Consider the following 21,781-nt stretch of genomic DNA (forward strand, 5'->3'; position numbering starts at 1 on the left):
ATGAAAAAAGTATTGATTCCATGAGTAAATACTACTAATACAATTTTAATACAATAATTGCTGAATATGTTATTGCTGATCTTACTAACACTATAAAAAGTTAGGGATATTATTATACCGTATGTGTTCTTGAGTGTTTTTATAGACTGTTTACACAGCATTAATGATATAGTTAATCATCTGGCATGGAGGACAATTAACCGTGAGTGAGAACCCCTCAGCGTTCCTGTGATCATTTTCACCACACAGGGTGAGATCTTGCGTGGATCCCCAGGTGGAGGGAGATTATCAGTGTCTTGTACGTCTTCCATTTTCTAATAATTGCTCCCACAGTACATTTCTTCACACCAAGCTGCTAACTATTGCAGATTCAGTCTTCCCAGCCTGGTGCAGGTCTACAATTTAGTTTCTCACGTCCTTTGACAGCTCTTTGGTCTTGGCCATAGTGGAGTTTGGAGTGTGACTGTTTGAGGTTGTGGACAGGTGTCTTTTACACTGATAACCAGTTAAAACAGGTGCCATTAATACAGGTAACGAGTGGAGGACAGAGGAGCCTCTTAAAGAAGAAGTTACAGGTCTGTGAAAGCCAGAAATCTTGCTTGCCGAGGAATTTACCATTTAATTCAGTAAAAATCCTAAAATATGATTTCCTGGATTCTTTCCCCCCATTCTGTCTCTCATAGTTGAAATGTACCTAGGATGAAAATTACAGGCCTCTCTCATCTTTTTAAGTGGGAGAACTTGCAAAATTGGTGGCTGACAAAATACTGTTTTGCCCCACTGTATATGTTACCACTTCAGTCAATTATAGTCAGGAATAATCTTACTTCTCACTGCTATGCTGACAATCTACAAATCTAGCTGCTAGTGAAGCCAAATAGTACACAATGTTCTTTGTCCGATTGTATTTATGAAGTTAAGCAGTGGTTGGCCCAAAATATTTCTTCATTTAAATGAAAACAAAACTGAATGTATTGTGTTGGGGGATACTCTGACAGCTGGCCTCGGCACCTTGACTCCAAAGCTCAGTTCAACCAACTGGGAGTGACCTTTGACAGTCATCTGAGGTTGGATAAACAAATCAACAATGTGGTTAGGACTAGTTTTTTCCAGTTGCGTCTCCTACCCAAAGTTAAAATGTTTCTAAATGACCTGGAGAAGGCCATTCATGCCCTAAATAACTAACAGTTGGACTATTGCAACGCACTTTATGTTGGAATCTCCCAGTCTTTTCAACGTCGCTTTCAACTGGAGCAAAATGCTGCTGCCCGTCTTTTTTTTTTTTTTATATAAATCTTTTTATTGGTATTTTTTTTGGCAATAATAAAATGGTACAAAACAAAAATCAAAATCAACCCTATCCAATATGCCATCTTTTAAACCCCAACCCACCCACAATTGCATGGCTGTACAAAATAATATATAGATGTGCCGAAAAAAAAAACAAACCCAATATTCTAAACCCAATTCAGATTATTGCTCATCCCAATTCAATAAGAAGGGGAGCCATATTTTGCGAAACTTCACCAGGGAGCCTCTCAATGTGAATTTGATCTTTTCTAATTGTATGTATAAGAGAACATCCTTAATTCATCTGCTATGTGTGTGGGGGGGGACTGGTGCTTCCATTTAAGAATAGCCGCCTCACAAGTAGAGTCGTAAATGCAATAAAATCATGCATACTATTACTGAAAGCGTCCCCCTCTGGTCTCACGCCGAATATAGCCATGAGTGGTTTCGGGTCAATAGAAAGACCGGAAATCTCAGTGAAGGACTTAAAGATTTCCCTCCAAAATGTTTCCAGAGCTGCACAGAACCAGAACATGTGAGCGAGAGTGCATGGGGAGTGTTTGCATCTATTACAAGCTGGATCAACATTTGGGAAAATCCTGGCCAACCTGGAGTTGGTAATGTGGAGTCGGTGCAGGACTTTAAACTGAATAAGCCCATGTCCAGCACAGGGTGAGGAGGCATGATCAGTCATTCCATCCCACTCAACCTCTGAGAAGCGCATGTCCAAGTCCTGTTCCCAGGCTCGCCTCAGGTGGTCCAGCATCTGTGGGTTTATGCTGCCCGTCTTTTAAGCAACCGTAACAGACATGTGCACATCACTCCTGTCCTTGAATCCCTTCATTGGCTTCCTGTCCTTTATATAATTGATTTTAAACTTTTGTCTGTTTTTAAAGCTCTTAATGGTCTTGCATCCTTGTATTTATCTGAGCTTTTAATTGTCTGTAGAGCTCTAAAGTCAACAAATCAACTTTTGCTGGAAAACCTGAGGTCAAAATATAAACACTGGGGTGACCGAGCTTTTCCGTTGCCGCCCCCAGGCTCTGGAATACGCTCCCTGCTGAGATGGTAAAAATCTACCTATTTAGGATGGCTTTTAACACCCAGTAGTGTGACAAAACCTTTATCTTATTAGATTTTGTTGTATTTTAATGTTTTTCATCTTTCATTGTTTTTGATTGTTGTACCTTATCCTCCTTTTTATGTATTACCTGCTGTAAAGCACTTTGGTACACTGAAAGGTTGTCGTAAAGTGCTGTATAAATAAAGTACATTTACACATACAAGAAGGAAAGGGAAAGAGAGAGAAATGAAAAAAGAAAGTAAAACAAAATCCTGCTGCCAGACAGCAGCAGTAAGGAATAAGAAAGGGAAGTAGATTCATAACAAGAACAAAGCTGAAAAACACCATTTTTTTGTTTGTTTACAAGTGTTGGGACTTTGTGAAAAGTGTTGAGTTTGGTAAATGGTGATTATAATTCCCAAACTGTGTCTCTTGAATGGTATATCCAAGACAAAATACAACCTCCAAACCACTGTCAGCCAACAAACAGACTGATCAGGGACACTTTGACTGTTTGCGCTGGCGATGTTAACTGCCTTATGTAATGCTAAGCTCATCCCTGTAAGCTCAGAAGGAATGCCATAGTTGTTTTTATTATGTGCCAGCCCCATGGTAGCTTTGATCATATAATGAAGATTATGTGAGTATCTTGAAACTCATTACAAGATGGTTTTTCCAAAATCTAAGGACAAACTCTGCAATGTAAACACATATTTCATCCTTGAAGCCATCAAAGCAGGTTGGTAGATAGCTGTGGGCACAAACAATTCTACTAACAGAGCAGATGACATCCCAAGTTGGAGCTTACTTAGAGAGAAACACCACAACGGACCATGAAGCAGCAGAAGATGCCCTGTGAATTTCCTGCTGAAGGGTCGGTATTACAGCAACCCAAATACATACAACATACAGAGGAGTGCATGTACATGTGATCTTTCCAGATGAGAGATTTTTAAAACTACTGAAATCATCATCATCATGATATCGATATTAGTAGGTAAGTAAAATAAAGTTTATTTATATAGCACTTTTCACAGACAACGGAATGTTACAAGGTGCTTCACAAAAATAAAACATCAATAATAACACGAATAAAACACTACAATAAAAGTAGAAATACGATAAAAACAAGACAATACTGCTAAAAAAAATAGTAATGGTAATAATATTGATCATCAACTCTCATGACCCCCCCCCCCCCCCCCCACCCATCCACACCAAACAAACAAAAAAATAAATAAGAGACAATAGAAGAGATCCAACAGAAACAAATGTAAAAAAAAAAGCTTGGAATCAAAGAAGAGAACATCACATGAGGTTATGAGAAATTTAAGGGAACACAGGCCAAGCAACATATCCACATTACATCAATAGTTAACTGTAAAATACATGAATTCATGGCATAAGCCACAGGGTTAGCCACTCAGCCAATATTTGTATACGGGGCCCATCTGAGGTATAAATGGGCTTAAAAATTAGGCTCCATATGGGATTGTGTACTGGTTCCATATTGCACATGCTGATTCATCATCCATGTACCACAACATAACCAATGCAGGTGATTCATATGGGCCAGCAAGGGTTCATCAAATGATGGACCCATGGACAATCTTACATTGGACAACCTTTTTCAGCCTATTTATATCTCAGATGGGACCCACATAACAACTTGGCTTGGTAAGGTTAGTTTGTTCTCAGTAATAGGTAATTATATAATAATGGTTTTACAGCATCTAAGTCAAGCAGTATTTGTGATTGCCCAATGTATGTTGCTTTATATTGATTGTTTGGTTTGTTTCTGTACTGTCCTGTTGCATATGTTATCTGTACATGCACTGATGCTGATGCTTTTCCACAAATGAAGTTCCTAACGGATAAATAAAATTATGTATTATTATTATTATTATTATTATTATTATTATTATTATTATTATTATTATTATTATTACTTGAACTTATCTAATTTTAAGACCCAGAAAGAAGAACTATGTTTTTTTGTTCACAAGTGAGCAGTGAATGAGCTGTTTCTTTTAAACAAATACATAAATAAAATTCATACCGTAACAGTCATTTCATATTACTATTCACAGTGCCTGCACCTGTCGCAATGTATTTATCTGCCGTTAGATGGCAGCACGCTCACCTCCGTCTCTGTCTCTGACCGACTCCGGGTATCAATCATCTGCAGCGCGCGCTCATCGCAGCCTCCGGGCACGCGGGCCGCCGCTCTTTGTATTTTCTTCAAAACAGGCGGAACACGAGAGTCTCTGCTGCCGTCGTGGGTCGTTTGGCCTGGACGAACGGAGGCGAGGAGCCCGACACAGGTGAGCCTCTCTTAAGGTTTTTAAAAAGTTTGACACAGGCAAAGGAGGAAGGCAAGATTTATTTAATTATTTATTTGAGTGGGAGTATATTTGAACGTAGGCTATACGTCGAGCGCAGCTTAATATCTCACACCATATGCAGAGAATAAAAACAGTTTAAATTATTACATTATTCGATGGAAATAATATATTTCTAGGTACAATTTTCTTTTAATGCTTTTTTGTCACATTTACTGACTGAAAATTGTATCAGGAGATTAGGAATTACTCTGCTGGTTGAATTAATCCTCTCTGAGCTCGATATCAACATTTTCAATTTTGATGGGCTTAATTACGATGATACACACAAACACACACACACACACACACACACACACACACACACACACACACACACACACACACACACACACACACACACACACACACACACACACACACACATTTACAATATTAGTTGCTTGTGAACCAAACACTGTTTTAAAGGGGTATTTTTTGCACACAGCGACCATTTTATTTTGTGAAATAACTTCTTAAAGATGAATGATGATCCATGTATCTGTTTTAACAGTCTTTTTGTTTTCTTCCTCTCTGTCAAAATAACTGCTTAAACTTTTGTTCAACTTCCTTGGGTTCAGCACAGTCCTATTACTTTATGACATGACTTGTAGCTACCATTTGAGTTGTAGGTGTGTCACCCTGAGTTTGTGCAGGGTTACACAGTTAAACAGATCAATATCTCTCTCTCTGTCTGTAGTTTTGCCCTGTGAGACTCCCAGTGAAGGATCGGCGAGTTTCCTTTCAATTTCTCACAAAAAAAATCATCTCAAAAGAAAAAGAAAATGCTGACTGTCAGACACATGGAAAATGTCCATTGTTGTTCACTTACTTAAAACATGATCACTTACATTTCATTGCAGACATGATGTATTTTCTCTGTCTTTGTTACTACATTTACTACATTATAGCACAGAAACTTGTTTATCAGGGGCACGAGGTACTAACACTACTACTACTCTGTCTGCAATGTCATATATTGATAGAGCAAATTCACTTGGGTGGAAGAAGTGGCTGCTACTGGTTACTTTACAACTGATTAAGCTTTTAATTGCTTGTAAACACTGTAATTGCTCAGTATACAATTATGGTAGGGCAGTCTGGAAGAGAGATTGTACCATTTACACAAGCTGAGAGTCTGAGAATGTCATACAAGTAGAATAACACTCAAATATTGTAGTAATCATGGAATGGAGGATGTACAAATGAAATGACAAATACAGGAACGTTTTCAGCATCCTCTTAATTCCAGACGATGCAGTGTCCATGCTTTTCAAAATGAATTTCAAATGTTGTTTTCCACAGTTTTCCACTTTGCCTCAGTCCATTTTAAATACACTTTAACTTATTAAAGAAAACTGCACTGTTTTTGGGTCATATTCACATGAGGCTTCTCCCTTGCATCATGCTTTAATATGCATTAACGTATAGTTCTCAGTAAAAGTCTTAGTTCTTAAACAGTAATTTCCAGAAGTGTTCATGAGCCTATGCAAATCTAGTCTATTTTAATACCTGAAGAAGATCACAGGGCATTCAGTATTGAGATCTATCTTTGTCCTGCATGTGCACACAGAGATTTCTCCAGATTCTTCTCAGGATCATTTGACTTATTTATGTAATCTTTATGTAATGTAGATGATAAGCTATTTTTAGCCTTTAGAATTTCTAATTAATTACAGGATGTTCCTGTAGATGATTATTTTTTGCACTAATTGTTTATCCCAGCTTTTAGTTGGCCATGTCGTGAATTTGTTGCTACCATTAAATTAAAAATGAAGGGAGTGTGTCTATATTCCCACAGCTCTGATTGCCTAATCCTAATTCTTATGATACCCATGATACCCCAACCCCAGCCTGATACCCTAACTAACCTCATACTCTAACCAAGACCTTAACCCTTGAATAGCAGCAATGTGGGAAAACGCTGATGACGAGTCAGCATCAAGGGCAATGGGAAATTTGGGAACATAGCTATGAGATAACAGAGGCCTAATTTTAACAAACAAACAAAACCCACCAACCAAACAAACAAACAACAAAAAACAAACTTAGAAATGTGGGAAAACAGGGCCAAAGGAACATAGGGATGACCCCAAAAAGGGCTAATATTTTTCATGAAATGGTAAAATGTCTCACTTTCAACATTTGATCTGTTTTCTGTGTTCTATTGCATATAACATATGGGTTTATGAGATTTTCAAATGCCTGCATTCTGTTTTTATTCAAATTTTATGCAGCATCCCAAATTTTTGAATTTGGCATTGTGCTTCATGACCAAAAAATACATCTCAGTATTTTTTTAATTAGCATGTAGTCTTTTAATATTGGCAACAATTAAATAGAACATTAGCATAATTTATATTTTACCTTTAGTCCACCAGTGTTAGCATAAACTTTATTTTAGTAAAAACTGAATTCCTAAAAAAAGCTACTCTTGGGACCATTTTATGTTTTTAGACACCACTCTGAGAAATGACAGCTGAAATAATGTCTGTTAAGGGCAGTAGTCCCATTTGACAACATCTGTGTTTTGACCTTGGCTGTAAAAATGACTGAGAATGTTAGGTCACATAAACTGCTCACAGCCAGGCTGCTTCCTTGCAGACAGATTTAAGGGAGGAGAAATAAATATTTGTGTGTATGGGGCTTTGTGTGTGTGTAACTCGTGCAAGCCTTTAGTCTGATTCTGCATTGTGGGAATAGCACAGGGGCGGGGGGCTTCATGCAGGGAATGAAATTAGTTCATCAACCGGAACAGTGGCAAAAGTCCCAGTCTGAAAAAAAAGATGCTGCAACATCAACAAAGAATACACAGCTTTTCCACCACAATAGTCAGAGAGGCAGAGACCGGCTGGACAGGTCATATTTCAAACTTTGTCACTTGACTGGGGGCTAGTGTTGTTTCATTACTAATACCAGTAGCAGATATAATCACTGATACGGATGAAAGTAAGTATCGATGTATTGATGAGTATTCACGTCTATGAACCTTCCGATACCATGTAACTGTTACAAACAGATTCCCATTCCAAACAGATTATTCTCTGCACAACACTGTCTTGCAACTTCCTACTTTGATTTGCCAGGTAGAGAAGCAGCGGCATGGGAGTTTTTCGATAGAGCTGGTGACTTAACACTACTATCATGTCGGCAATATGGCCTTATTTTAGGATGGACAATTCCACCAGGAAAACTGTGACATGCTCATTAAGTAAGGTGCAGTTTTCAGAGGTGGCACGAATAATGCTTAAAATATCAGAAGCAACCTTATTAAGTAATTAATGAGCAATCAGGTTGAAAAAGCACAAGTTTGTCAAGTCAAAGGGAAAAAGGAGCAGCAAACTCTATAGTTAGATTTTCAAAAATGAGAAATCCCCCCAAAGATGACAGAAAGCCAGCACAAAGATGAAGTAAACTATGAAATTCATTGAAATTCAGTCATTGAACATCTGGAGCCACGGTACAACTTCCTAAGTTAGAAGTGTATCTGAAGCTACTCATTCCAAACAGTGAGACCTAATGAAACTAATTCATGCCAGCTAAAAGAAGTACAGACAATCAGTTTTATAAAGGGCATTGATACTCCCAGTGTGCCCAGATGTCAAACTCTAAATGCCTTTTACATTTATTTGTGGCTCCACGTTGAGTTTATTTCCTGTTGTTTTTTTTTTATTAATTTGGTTTGTTATTAATTAATATTCTTTATTTGGGGCAGTATTGTGGTTTGGTTGAAGTTTGTGATGTTACCACGGCTGGAGGAGGGAAGCCGTGGTAACATCACAAACTTCATGATTGACAAAAGATATTGAGGCCAGCACCACTAACCATTTTCCATAGGAACAACCAGCGACAATCTTGATTCTTTACTGTTGTTTTTTCAGCCACAGGGTAATAAAGCAGTCAGCCACCTCAGGCATTAGTGACCTGTTGCTGAGGAATCTTGGACCTTTTCTGTGATCACTATGAATGCACAGGTGGAGAGTGAAGACAGAATAAAGTGGAGATTTCCAGTATGTCTTAATAGCACAATTGCTTTGTCAAAGTGGCAAAATAAACAAAATAGAAATTAATTCTGGTTGACCCAGAACTGATCAGTTTGGCCTGATTGAGTTGTTGAGGTGTAAAATGTTCTTGACGGTAATAAAACTTTTGATCTAATTAGAACACGTCCATCTAAATAGGGCTGGGCGATATGGCCTTTTATTAATATCTCGATATTTTTAGGCCATGTCACGATACACGATATATATCTCGATATCTTGCCTTAGCCTTGAATTAACACTTTGATGCCTACAATCACACCAGTATGATGATTCTATATCTACATTAAAACATTCTTGTTCATACTGCATTAATATATGCTCATTTTAAACTTTCATACAAAAAGGCGGAATAAGTCAAATTTACCAAAACTGTATTTATTAAACAGTTACTAAGCAGTGAGTGGCACAAACATAAAAAGTGTAATTTCAAAAGTGCATGTTGCATCTCTCTGACTCCCAATCTGAAGAACATCTGCTAAGAACATGTTCTGGTAATGGTTTTACCTGGTTTTACCAGGTTTTACCTGATGAGCTGCTCTGAGCAGCAGGGGCCCCTTAGAGCACCTTTATATTAAATTGTAGGCGCAGGGACTGCAATGTTTCATCCTCTCCTCCTTTACTTTGCATCACTTTCACTTATTGTTAGAAATATGACCTCATATAGTCTTGTTTGACTTTGTTTCAATGATAGTGATTAATTTCATGTGGCCACATTTAAGCAACACTAGGTGATGTTTCTCAGTTCTGGAAGAGAAAAGTCTGAATTATGGTTCCGCGTTAAATCGACGCAAAACCTACGGCGTAGGGTATGCGGCGATGCGCACTTACGCCGTAGGCTCTGCGTTGGTGTAACGCGGAACCATAAATCAGTCTAAAAGCTCGGTTGCGCGTGTAGCGCTGAGCGGGTCCTCGGCTCGGAGAGAGCCGTTCGCGTCGTGCGAGGAGAAAACATCCCCTCCCGTCTTTACTGAGCCGGTGAGCTTTGAAAAGAGTCCGCCGCGCGTAGCAACCGCGCAGATCAGCTCACGGCGCAAACAGGCCGAGTTTAGGAAAGTTAAGTTAAAGTTAAAGCGGGGAAGTGAGCGGCGGACCGGACAGCAGCGCCGACACCAGCAGCTGGTCGGGGGCCAATGATAATGCACACACGACAGCACGTGACTGACATGTGTAATAGGGTGCGCTTGTTTTATGTCTCAGAAGGAGAGACGAGACGAGAGAGTGAGAAAAGCCTGTAATTTAATGCCCGCGGCTAAAAGCAAAATGCATGAAAATTTATACTCGAATATACACGATAGAGTCATTTTGTACATCGCACAGAGTAGAAGCCGAGATACATCGGCTATCCTCGATATATCGCCCAGCCCTACATCTAAAACAGCTATGATGTTGGTGTTGATCAACCTTCGTTCAACCAAATATCAATGTATCTCTGTTGGAAGCCAGTTGGGTTCAGACGATTACAGGTGCACATTTTTTAATAACTGTTTACATCAATACAACCTACTTTTTGCCAAAACTCTGTGATGTATTTCTATTGTTGATGGAGAAAGCCCTTGGTTGTGATGGTTTTAAGTTTAGCACTTGCCTCGTTGGAGTCTTATCAAAAAGACACGGACTATTTTGTGTCTTTAGACCATGTATGTATATATATATATATATATATATATATACAGTATATATATATATATACAGTATATATATATATATATATATATATATATATATATATATATATATATATATATATATATATATATATATATATATATATATATATATATATATATATATATATATGTGGAAGGATCACATTATTCCGGCCAGATCCACCCCACCCCATATGGCGCCCCGGCTGGCCAGAGGGGGCATGTATAGCCCAGGACTGCTGCATGTTTTTGTGAGGGTAGCTTACATTAGCTACCAAGAGAACACGGGGAGAACATGCAAACTCCACACAGAAAGGCCCTTTCGCCAACCCCACCTAGGGGTTGGCGAAATATGTATATATTTTTATGTAAAGCGCTTTGAATTGTCTTGTACATGAAATGTGCTATACAAAGAAACTTCTCTTGCCTTGCCTTTTAATTGTCATTGAGGCTGAAGCAGCATCTCTTCCATTTAAGTAGATTAATTTAGTTCTCCTCACCACATTGAGTCATACTTGAAAGGAAACTTGTCAAAACCAGCATTAACGTGCATGGCCCCATTCATTCTTTCCTTTAAACAGATCAGTCATCCTGCTCCCTTTGCAGACCAACATCCCCAAAGCATGATGTTTCCACCCCCATGCTTCACAGTAGGTATGGTGGTGTTTGGATGCAACTCAGCTTTCTTTCTCCTCCAAACATGATGACAAGTTTTCTATCAAAAAGTTCTATTTTGGTTTCATCTGACAATATAACATTCTCCCAATCCTCTTCTGCGCCATCCAAATGCTCTCTAGCAAACTTCAGACGGGCCTGGACATGTACTGGCTTCAGCATGGGGACACGTCTGTCACTGCAGGATTGAGTCCCTGGTGGCCTAGTGTGTTACTGATTGTGCCTTTGTTACTTTGGTCCCAGCTCTCTGCAGGTCATTCACTAGTTCCCCCGTGTGGTTCTGCGATATTTACTCACCGTTCTTGTGATCATTTTCACCCCACAGGGTGAGATCTTGCGTGGAGCCCCAGATGGAGGGAGATTATCAGTGTCTTGTATGTCTTCCATTTTCTAATAATTGCACCCACAGTTGATATCTTCACACCAAGCTGCTTGCCTATTGCAGATTCAGTCTTCCCAGCCTGGTGCAGGTCTACAATTTAGTTTCTCACGTCCTTTGACAGCTCTTTGGTCTTGGCCATAGTGGAGTTTGGAGTGTGACTGTTTGAGGTTGTGGACAGGTGTCTTTTATACTGATAACCAGTTAAAACAGGTGCCATTAATACAGGTAACGAGTGGAGGACAGAGGAGCCTCTTAAAGAAGAAGTTACAGGTCTGTGAAAGCCAGAAATCTTGCTTGTTTGTAGGTGACCAAATACTTATTCTACTCAGGAGTTTACCAATTAATTCAGCGAAAGACACCTGGTGCTTCCACCACCACGTGGCATGAAATCAGTAGCCAGACTTTTCTCCATTGTTCCCCGATGGTGGAATGACCTACCCAACTCTTTCCGATCTGCAGGGTCTGTACCCACTTTTAAGAGCAAGCTAAAGACCCAGTGTCACGGCCTGAGGTTGAGTGGGTGTGTCTGCCCCCCCCTTACCTGACAACCCCTGCAATCACTCTGGTGCAATCATGCCCACAGCATTTAAGCCTCAGTCACTCTTCAGTCCATGCCAGATTGTCTTGTGTTCTCCAAGCCTTCAAACCGTTTATCAAGCGTGTCCATTCCTTGTGTGCCTGACAGAACAATCTGGCCACCATGGACACAGCAGACATGAACACCCTGCAAGCCGCGGTTTCCGAACATGGAGCCATTCTGGGATCCCAACAACAAACCCTACGTAAGGTAGACCACAACCTGACTACTTTGGCTAATTCAGTTCAAACTCTCAACAATCAGATACAACAACTGCAGGCTTCCTTGTCTTCTGCTGCTGCTGCTCACGCCCCTTCCAGTCAGCATTATGTATGTCAGCCTGCTGCCAGAGAGCCCGAGCTACCCCCACCTCAACCTTACAATGGTGAGCCCGGAACCTGTCGTTCCTTTTTGTCTCAGTGTTCACTGATTTTTGAGCTGCAGGCCTCTGCTTTTCCTACTGAGCGCTCACGTGTAGCCTATATAATCACGTTACTCACTGGCAAGGGAGTGGGGAACAGCTATGTGGGATTCTGAAGACCCTGTTTGTGATGACTACAACAGATTTGCTGATGAAATGAAGGAGGTTTTTGACCGTTCTGTTACGGGCAGAGATGCTGCCAAGCAGCTACTCCAACTTAAGCAAGGCAGCAGGTCTGTTTTTGATTATGCCATTGATTTCCGTACTTTGGCGGCCTTGTGTGGCTGGGGGCATACTGCATTGTTTGATGCTTTTTTGAATGGACTCTCTGACACTGTAAAGGATGAACTGGTGTCTCAGGGCCTGCCTGACGACTTCAAGGAGCTGGTGAAGCTGGCTGGCAGGATTGATGCTCGACTAAGGGAACGGCGCTCTGAGAGAGGTTCATCCCGCCCTCGTCCCTGGCTTTCCGCTGCCCCCTCATTACCAGCACCTCTAGAGGCAGCCCCTCCTCCAGAACCCATGCAGCTTGATCGTGCAAAGCTGTCTCCTGAGGAACGCATGCGCCGCCACCTCCGGAATGCCTGTTTCTACTGTGGCCAGACGGGTCATCTCTGCCTCAAATGTCCGTTAAAAGCCAACGCCCATCAGTAGAGACAGGGCTTCTGATGGGCACTGCTCAAGGTAATTCCCCTGTTAAGCGTTCTTTTTTGCCTGTTTTGCTGCTGCTGTCGGATGGTGCTCATCCCCTCACAGCTCTCATAGACTCTGGCACTGATGAAAGTTTCATCTGTGCTGCCACAGCTCGTCAGTTAAAGATCCCTGTGCTTCCCTTGAAGCAGCCCGTATTGACTCGTGCAATTGATGGACGGAGTCTCACGCATATCACTCATGTCACAGAGCCTGTTGCATTTCTGGATTTCGGATTTCTGGTAATCACAATGAACACATCTTTTCATGTAATGGATAACCTTCATGTCCCCATTGTCCTAGGCTTTCCATGGCTGTCAGTTCACAATCCTCATGTTAACTGGGCTGATAACACAATTATGAGTTGGAGTCCATTTTGCCATTCTCACTGCTTAACCTCTGCTGCCACCTCTCTCTCCCTGGAGCCAGATAGGACTGAGGAGTTCCCAGACTTGTCATTGGTCCCTCCTGAGTACCTGGACTTAAAGACTGTCTTTAGTAAGTCCCGTGCTGTCTCCCTTCCTCCTCACAGGCCTTATGACTGTTCGATTGACCTCCTGGAGGGAGCCATGCCCCCCAAGGGGCGCCTCTATTCTCTTTCCCCTACAGAAACTGAGGCAATGAACAAGTACATCTCATAGTCCCTGGCCGCTGGCATAATCCGCCCCTCGTCTTCCCCAGCTGGTGCAGGCTTCTTCTTCGTTGGAAAGAAGGATGGAGGACTCAGGCCATGCATCGATTTCAGAGGTTTAAATGATATCACTGTGAAGAATCATGACCCATTGCCACTCATGTCCACAGCCTTCGGATTATTACAAGGTGCTAAGATCTTCACTAAACTTGACCTGCGTAATGCCTACCACCTGGTGAGGATAAAGGAGGGGGATGAATGGAAAACAGCCTTCAACACTCCCACAGGGCATTATGAATATCTTGTTTTGCCTTTTGGTTTGACTAATGCCCCTGCTGTTTTTCAGGCCTTGGTCAACGATGTGCTGAGAGACATGGTCAATCGTTTTGTTTTCGTTTATATAGATGACATTTTGATTTTCTCTTCCTCCCTCGAACAACACAGACATCATGTCAGGCAGGTCCTCCAACAACTCCTGGAGAACCGTCTCTTTGTGAAGGCAGAGAAATGCGAGTTCCACAAAAGCAAAATGTCATTTTTGGGACACATTGTGAGTGCAGGCCAAGTCCATGTGGATCCCTCCAAGGTTAAGGCAGTCACTGATTGGGCCACCCCGACCACGAGGCGTGACCTCCAAGGCTTTTTAGGTTTTGACAATTTTTACCGCAAGTTTGTACGCAATTTTAGTACGGTTGCTGCCCCACTCACAGCTCTGACCTCTCCCAAGGTGTCTTTCCTCTGGAATTCCCAGGCGGAGAATGCTTTCTCTAAACTCAGGAATTGTTTCACTACTGCACCTGTGTTAACTGTCCCTGATCCCTCTCTGCAGTTCGTAGTCGAAGTGGATGCCTCAGAGACCGGAGTCGGTGCAGTGCTGTCCCAGAGGTTCCTCAAGGACAACAAACTGCACCCCTGTGCCTATTACTCTCATCGCCTGTCTCCTACAGAGCGCAACTACACCATAGGGAACCGCGAACTGTTGGCTGTGAGGCTGGCCCTTGAAGAGTGGCGGCACTACCTCGAGGGTGCAGTCTTGCCCTTCCTCGTTTGGACGGATCATAAGAATCTTGAGTACATCAAGTCAGCTAAACGCCTCAATTCCCGCCAAGCTAGATGGTCTCTGTTCTTTTCACGCTTCAATTTTACCCTCTCATATCGCCCTGGTTCTAAGAACACTAAGCCTGATGCCTTGTCCAGGATTTATTCACCAGAGAAGGAGTCTGTAGCTCCTAAGCCCATTTTGTCTCCCGAGCTGATAGTCGGAGCTGCAAGTTTTGACATCGAGTCCCAGGTTCGGAGGGCCCAGCATCAGGAACCCGACCCAGGTAATGGGCCTACTGGCTGCTTGTTTGTCCCCACAGCTGTTCGCCCTGCGGTACTGACCTGGGGAAATGATTCTAAGTTGGCGTGTCACCCGGGTACGAAGCGGACTCTGGCCTTCATAAGACGACGTTTCTGGTGGCCATCTATGAGGACAGATGTGGAGCAGTTTGTGGCGGCCTGTGATACGTGTGCCCGGAACAAGCACAGTAACCGACCCCGAGCTGGCCTTCTCAGACCCCTTCCTGTCCCACATCGACCCTGGTCCCACATTGCCATCGATTTTGTCACTGGTCTGGAGGTGTCCGAAGGAAACACCTGTATTCTCACCGTTGTTGACAGATTCTCTAAGGCAGTTCATTTCATTCCTTTGACCAAATTACCCACAGCCAAAGAGACAGCGGAGCTACTGATCACCCACGTTTTCCGACTTCATGGTTTACCCCAGGATATTGTGTCAGACAGAGGTCCACAGTTCTCTGCTCAATTTTGGAAGGCATTCTGCAGACTAATCGGTGCCACTGCCAGCCTGTCATCTGGTTTTCATCCACGGACCAACGGCCAGACGGAGCGCGCCAACCAGGACCTGGAGGTGGTTCTCCGGTGCATGACCTCCGCCAACTCAGCATCGTGGAGTAAGATGCTCCCCTGGGTGGAGTATGCGCATAACTCCCTTCCCACTAATGCTACTGGTCTTTCCCCTTTTCAGTGCTGCCTGGGTTACCAGCCTCCACTGTTTCCGGCACAAGAAGAGGAAGTGGCAGTTCCCTCAGTCCAGGCGTTTATTAGGCGATGTCGGCGAACCTGGGTGCAGGCCAGAGCTCGTATGCTAAGGTCGGTGGCCTACTTTAAGAAGCAGGCTGACAAACGTCGCTCTGCAGCCCCCCTCTACAGTGTTGGACAGAAGGTCCTGCTTTCCACCAGGAATCTGCCTCTGAGGGTCCTGTCCCGGAAGCTGGCGCCCAGGTTTGTTGGACCCTTCCCAATTTCTAAGGTCATCAATCCTTCTACCGTACGACTCTCACTCTCGGCCCATGCAACGTGTTCACCCTGCCTTTCATGTCTCGCAAGTCAAGCCTGTGGTTCTCAGCCCTTTGTCCCCTCCCTCCAAGCCCCCTCCGCCTCCCAGGGTCGTTGGTGGTGGTGAGGTGTTTACTGTCCGGAAGTTGTTGAAGGTCCGCCGCAGGGGCAGGGGCCTCCAGTACCTTGTCGACTGGGAGGGCTATGGGCCTGAGGAGCGGTGTTGGGTCCCTTCCAGGTTCATCCTGGCTCGTTCCCTCATTAAGGACTTTCACCGTGACAATCCTGGGCAAATCCCCACAGCATTTAAGCCTCAGTCACTCTTCAGTCCATGCCAGATTGTCTTATGTTCTCCAAGCCTTCAAGCCGTTTATCAAGCCAAGTGAGTTTTTCAAGTTTTTGACTCTTTTGACCTCTTGATCTTTTTCTGCCCCCAGACCACGTTTTTGCCTAGCCCTTGCCGGTACCTCTGCCTTCGCTGACAGCCTTTTTGGACCTTGACCTTTGCCCCTGGACGGATTTTTGCCTGACCCTTGCCTGCTCAGATTTACTCCAATAAATCTTTTGAACCGTTTTCCCTTTGTCTGCAGTTGTGTCCATTCCTTGTGTGCCTGACACCCAGCTCTTTAAGGAGCACTTCGGCATCTAGTAAGATGCTTGCACTTACGTCAAGATGGTGTCTTCTTAGACGTAGCTTTCTTATTTATTAAAAAAATATATATATTCTAGCACTGGCGTGACAGCACCTGTGTCCAACTGAACTCTCAGCAGTCTGACCAGCACTGATCCAGCTGGACCCTCCTATGTGATTTTTGTGCTTGTGTTGTTCTCTCATATGTAAGTTGCTTTGGATAAAAGCGTCTGCTAAATGACAGTAGTAGTAGTAGTAGTAGTAGTAGTAGTAGTAGTAAAAATCCTACAATGTGATTTCCTGGATTCTTTCCCCCCATTCTGTCTCTCATAGTTGACGTGTACCTATGATGAAAATTACAGGCCTCTCTCATCTTTTTAAGTGGAAGAACTTGCAAAATTGGTGGCTGACTAAATACTTTTTTGCCCCACTGTACGTATGTAAAACATTTAAATGGTTTTTATACTATGTAAGCCTGAATTACACTGATTTTATTCTCACAGTAAGAATGATATCCCCTCCATCATCCAGCCTATGAAAGTCTAAGCAAAGCATAAATCTAGTGTTGGATAGTTATGGACATCTGGAATAGGTTAGTGAAATAAGCCATTACTGAGGGATATTGACTGCAGTTGAAATATTTTTGTAAAGCGGCATTTCAATCTAAAAATTAATTATTTTGATAATCATCCCTGGTCTCAGAAACAGTACCTCTATCATCCATTGCACTGTCCTTATTAGCCACTCCCTGCAGACATTTATGAGAGAGTCACTGGCTTCAGGCTAATTTTGGGTCATCTGTGCCAACTCATTAGCCTGATTCTCATAGCCAACCAGGCCTTACTCATTATCAGTGCCACATCACCTACATCCTCTTATGATTCTTGAATTTTGATTGATAGGTATCATACAGACGGTAGAAGCCTCAACTCAATTTGATATAAGGGCTTTGTTTTGATGTTACTGTTACAGATTAGAAACAATTTCACATTTGAGCTATTACACAGCAAGACAAAGACAAAAAGCCACTCTTGTATAACTTTTAAGGGATGTCACTCTTAACTGACATGTTGTAGAGTAAACACAAGAAGCTCCTGCTGGATATTATTAACAGAACTTTAAATGTGTACTCAGTAGCTTAATGCAATACTGCTATCTCTTGGCAACGAGACAAGTAATATAGATTTTACAATTTCATTTTTTCTTTTTTATCTTACCCATCATTGAGAGTTAAGTGACTGACAGTTGGCTGTTCTGAATGAAACAGTTGAAGACATCATTTTAAGGATTTAAGGATAACTTAAAACAGTGGTCTTCAGCCTTGGTCCTCCGGACTATACTGCATTTTAGATTTTTCCCTGCTCAAACACACCTGATTGGATCACTATCAGCTTGTAATCAAGGTCCACACAAGCCTATCAATCGTCCACTTATTGGAGCCAAGTATGTTAGAGCAGAGCAACATACACTCACTGGCCACTTTATTAGGTACACCTGTCCAACTGCTCGTTATGCAAATCTCATGGCATCAACTCAAACTTTCAAACTTTATTTATATTGCACTTTTCATACACAGTAGCACAAATTGCTTTCCGTAATAAAATCAACACCAACATATAAAAACACAGCACACAAGCCCCCCCAACCCCCCCCCCCCCCCCCCTTCCCCCATCAGAATCCATCAGAACCTCAAGTTCATTTGACAGCACTGCAGTGAGAGAGGCGTCTGGTTTCCTGAGGATGCTGCAGGATGAAGAATATTTTTTTCTGAAGCTGATTCATCGGATCATGCCTTATGTTGACATCCTGTACCAGCAGCTGCAGGAGAAGGACATTGATGCAGTGTCCATCAAGCGTGCCCTCCAGAGCTTTACAATCAGTGTGCAGGCCATAAGGTAAGAAAACATGATATTGTTCACTCCTTTTCAATAGTGGTACACATATGCAGTCTAACTCAATCGAATATAAAAGCTCTGCTGTAATTCTAGATGTATTGAGTTGATAGATTTGCAGTTTTTGTTAACATTGTCAAAAACGTTATAATTCTGCTTTATGTTTATTACTGGGGTCACAGTGGGTGATGGTGGTGTATTAATGTGAATTATATTCACTGGTGTTCCTAATATTTTGTCCATTCATTACCAGACAAAATATTTGAATTGCAAAGTATTGCAATCCAGTACAACATCATCACCCACTGTCACATACATACCAAAGATGAGGTAGAATTATCACATTTCTGAAACTGAAAAACTGAAATTAAATGTAGAATTTATAACAGAGTTGGTGTATTGGATGAAATGTGGCATGTGTAGCTAATGAAGTGGCTGACTGTTTATGCACTAAAGCTACATACTATTGCTACTATTAGCTAGATAAATACTAATGTTTTGAAATTAGCACCTTCTTCACTTTTATAAATGCTACCAGGCACTCATGTTTTCATGTATTAACAAAAACTGTTGGTCCACTTGGTCCCAGGGATTCATCTCAACAGCAGCAGGAAGTACCGACGGGAACCACAGAACCAAAGAGAGCCTTAGAAGAATAGGGGAAGCAGAGGCTGCCCAAGGAGATCTGCAAAACTATCCTGACTCGCAGCAAAGAAAGGTTCACCTTCAGTGACCACCTTGTGAGTGCCATGCTGCTACAGCCAAGAGATGTTTGAGCAGCACAGCAAGGCATTTACTGTTGAGGCTCTGAATGCCACTGATATTGATATCCTATGCTTAGCAAGGCAATGCTCAAGACAGAATAATATCTGATCTATGAGAATCCAGAGTTCAACTATTGCTGCGGTGCACTTGCGCTGTACCGAGTTCTGCAGAGGTATAACCTCCAGGAGACATTTTCAGACTCTAGCTCTCTTAAGATGGGCATACACTGTGCAATATTTTAAATCGTTTGATTCAGCCCCATCTCAAACTGCACAACTAGATCGCTGAGTTCAAAAGTTCGCAGCCCACGAGTCTCACACGGTACGTCCTGATGCTCAAAAAAAACGCGCTGCCTTAAGCCTGAATTATGGTTCCGCGTTAAATCGACGACGTAGCCTACGGCGTGGGCTCTGCATTGGTGTAACGCGGAACCATAAATCAGCCTTTAGCAATTTGTCCCACTCTGTGTGGTGATAAATGAAAAAAGATTAGACAATGTCGTGATTGGACAAGGAATTGGCTGGGCAGACGTGGGAAATGCTGTCTTTTTTTCTACTATTAAAACATGATTTGTAATGTGAATTTGCAACACTTTAAACTACAAATAATAGTTTTTGACGTGACATCAGAGATTGCGCATGCTCTCTGCGAAAGGATGAGTCCAATCGGGTCGTAGCTGCTTCAACTGTGCGATACGAGGAGCGACCAGGATTTCAAACATGTTTGATTTTCTTGCGAGTACACGATTCGTGATCGGGAGCTCGTTGTGAGGTGTTAATCTCTTGTCGTTACCCCACGTATACTGCACGAGGCACGAGCAACTTTGGGTCGAAATCCGTCCCGATCCAAAAAATAGTCGCACGAGTGGAAAATCGGTCCAAAACGAGCCGACAATCGCACAGTGTATGCCCGGCTTTAAACATTCTTATTACCATGACAACGACTGAAGCAGAGAGGTGTTTCTCTACGGTGAAGAGAATCAAGACTTTCCTGCATGATGCAATGGGCCGGGAACGTCTGAATGCACTGGCCATGCTCTCCAGAGGGGAGGGAGCTAGTCAGGAAAATGGTTTATTTCAATGAGAGGTTTATTGATCACTTTGCTTCTTTGAAAGAGAGAAAGGCAAAATTTCAGTACAAATAATACAGCTTAATAGTGACTTTATCTCTCTCATACACTTACCCTCACTCACCCACACACATGCATATAATAATTTTACTGCTGATATGGTTTTTTATAGTTGCTATTTCATTCAAATGTCAATTTTTTTTCAGGCAATATTTCAATATGTTCATCTGTGTTCATGTTTGTCCACGCTCTGATTTCTTATTTCTGCTTTTTTTAATGGGAATAGTCTAGTGTCTTACTATTTGTGATGGAAAATCAATGCTAATAAAAAGTCAAGAACTGTAAATAAATACTACTAATGTTTTCAACTTGTATCTAGTCCCTGTTTAATTTAATGGTTAAGCAAATATCTCTTTCCATCTTCAAAGGTATTTGAAGGTAAACCTACTAGTATGTGGAAAATAAAGGTAAAAGGAAGATATTTATCTTGCAATCTAGTGCTTATATGCAGGGTTGGTACTGTAAGTTGAACAGAAACCCCCCCCCCCAGAAAAACCAAATTGTCACTTATTAATTTATCCATTGAACAGGCCATCATTGCTACTATTGCCCCCCCTGAGAAATTCGTCAGGAGCCATCACTGCATAATAGAAGTACATAAATAAATACATAATCAAATAATTGAAAATAAATATTTAAAATAATAATAAATAACTAGATGACAATAAAGTAAACCAAACTAACTGAAGAAATAAATAAACAAAATAAATTTCAGCTGTAAGTTTAACTAAAAAGGAAGAGCTTGAGCCTCTTTATAAAAATGTCAACAGTCCCTGCAGGTTCTCTGGTAGGCTGTTCCACAGATGAGGACCGTAGTAGTGGAACGAGGTCTCGCCAAAAGCTTTTGTTCTAACTTTAGGAACAATTAAAAGGCTGGTACCAGAGGACCTCAGGGTAAAATTAGGCTAGACAAGGGACACCCGTTTAAACAGATACACTAACATACACTCACTGACAAAGACAAGGACAATCATTCTCTCACCACTCCCATCTCCCCCTGGAGAGCCGGCACATCTCAGCAGCGGACCTAATGGTGTTTTGCACTAGTACCTCATCAGCTCGGCGCGGCGCGGCTCGTCGCGGCTCCACCCGTTTTGTCCTCGTTTGTTTTTCCACAGCCAGGTGAGAAGTGGGCAGGTTGGGGTGAAGCTGCTGTGACGTACTCGATTGCGCAACCCCTTTGTTCGTGTCGGCGCTGATGAGAAATCAGCTGGAGCCGCGAGCG

At 42.1% G+C, this 21,781-nt stretch overlaps 1 protein-coding gene across 1 annotated transcript in view; it reads left to right on the top strand.

Annotated features, from left to right (window-relative positions):
• The first annotated feature begins 4,581 nt into the window (after positions 1–4,581).
• si:dkey-247m21.3 (5-hydroxytryptamine receptor 4) overlaps positions 4,582–21,781 on the top strand; it is a 74,064-nt gene continuing 56,864 nt past the window's right edge. The window contains exon 1 of the mRNA XM_061733443.1: positions 4,582–4,677. The gene's annotated coding sequence lies outside the window, so the exon portion shown is untranslated. The remainder of the gene's footprint in view (positions 4,678–21,781) is intronic.

This window comes from Cololabis saira, chromosome 11, assembly GCF_033807715.1.
Source record: "Cololabis saira isolate AMF1-May2022 chromosome 11, fColSai1.1, whole genome shotgun sequence".
Lineage (NCBI taxonomy): Eukaryota > Metazoa > Chordata > Actinopteri > Beloniformes > Belonidae > Cololabis > Cololabis saira.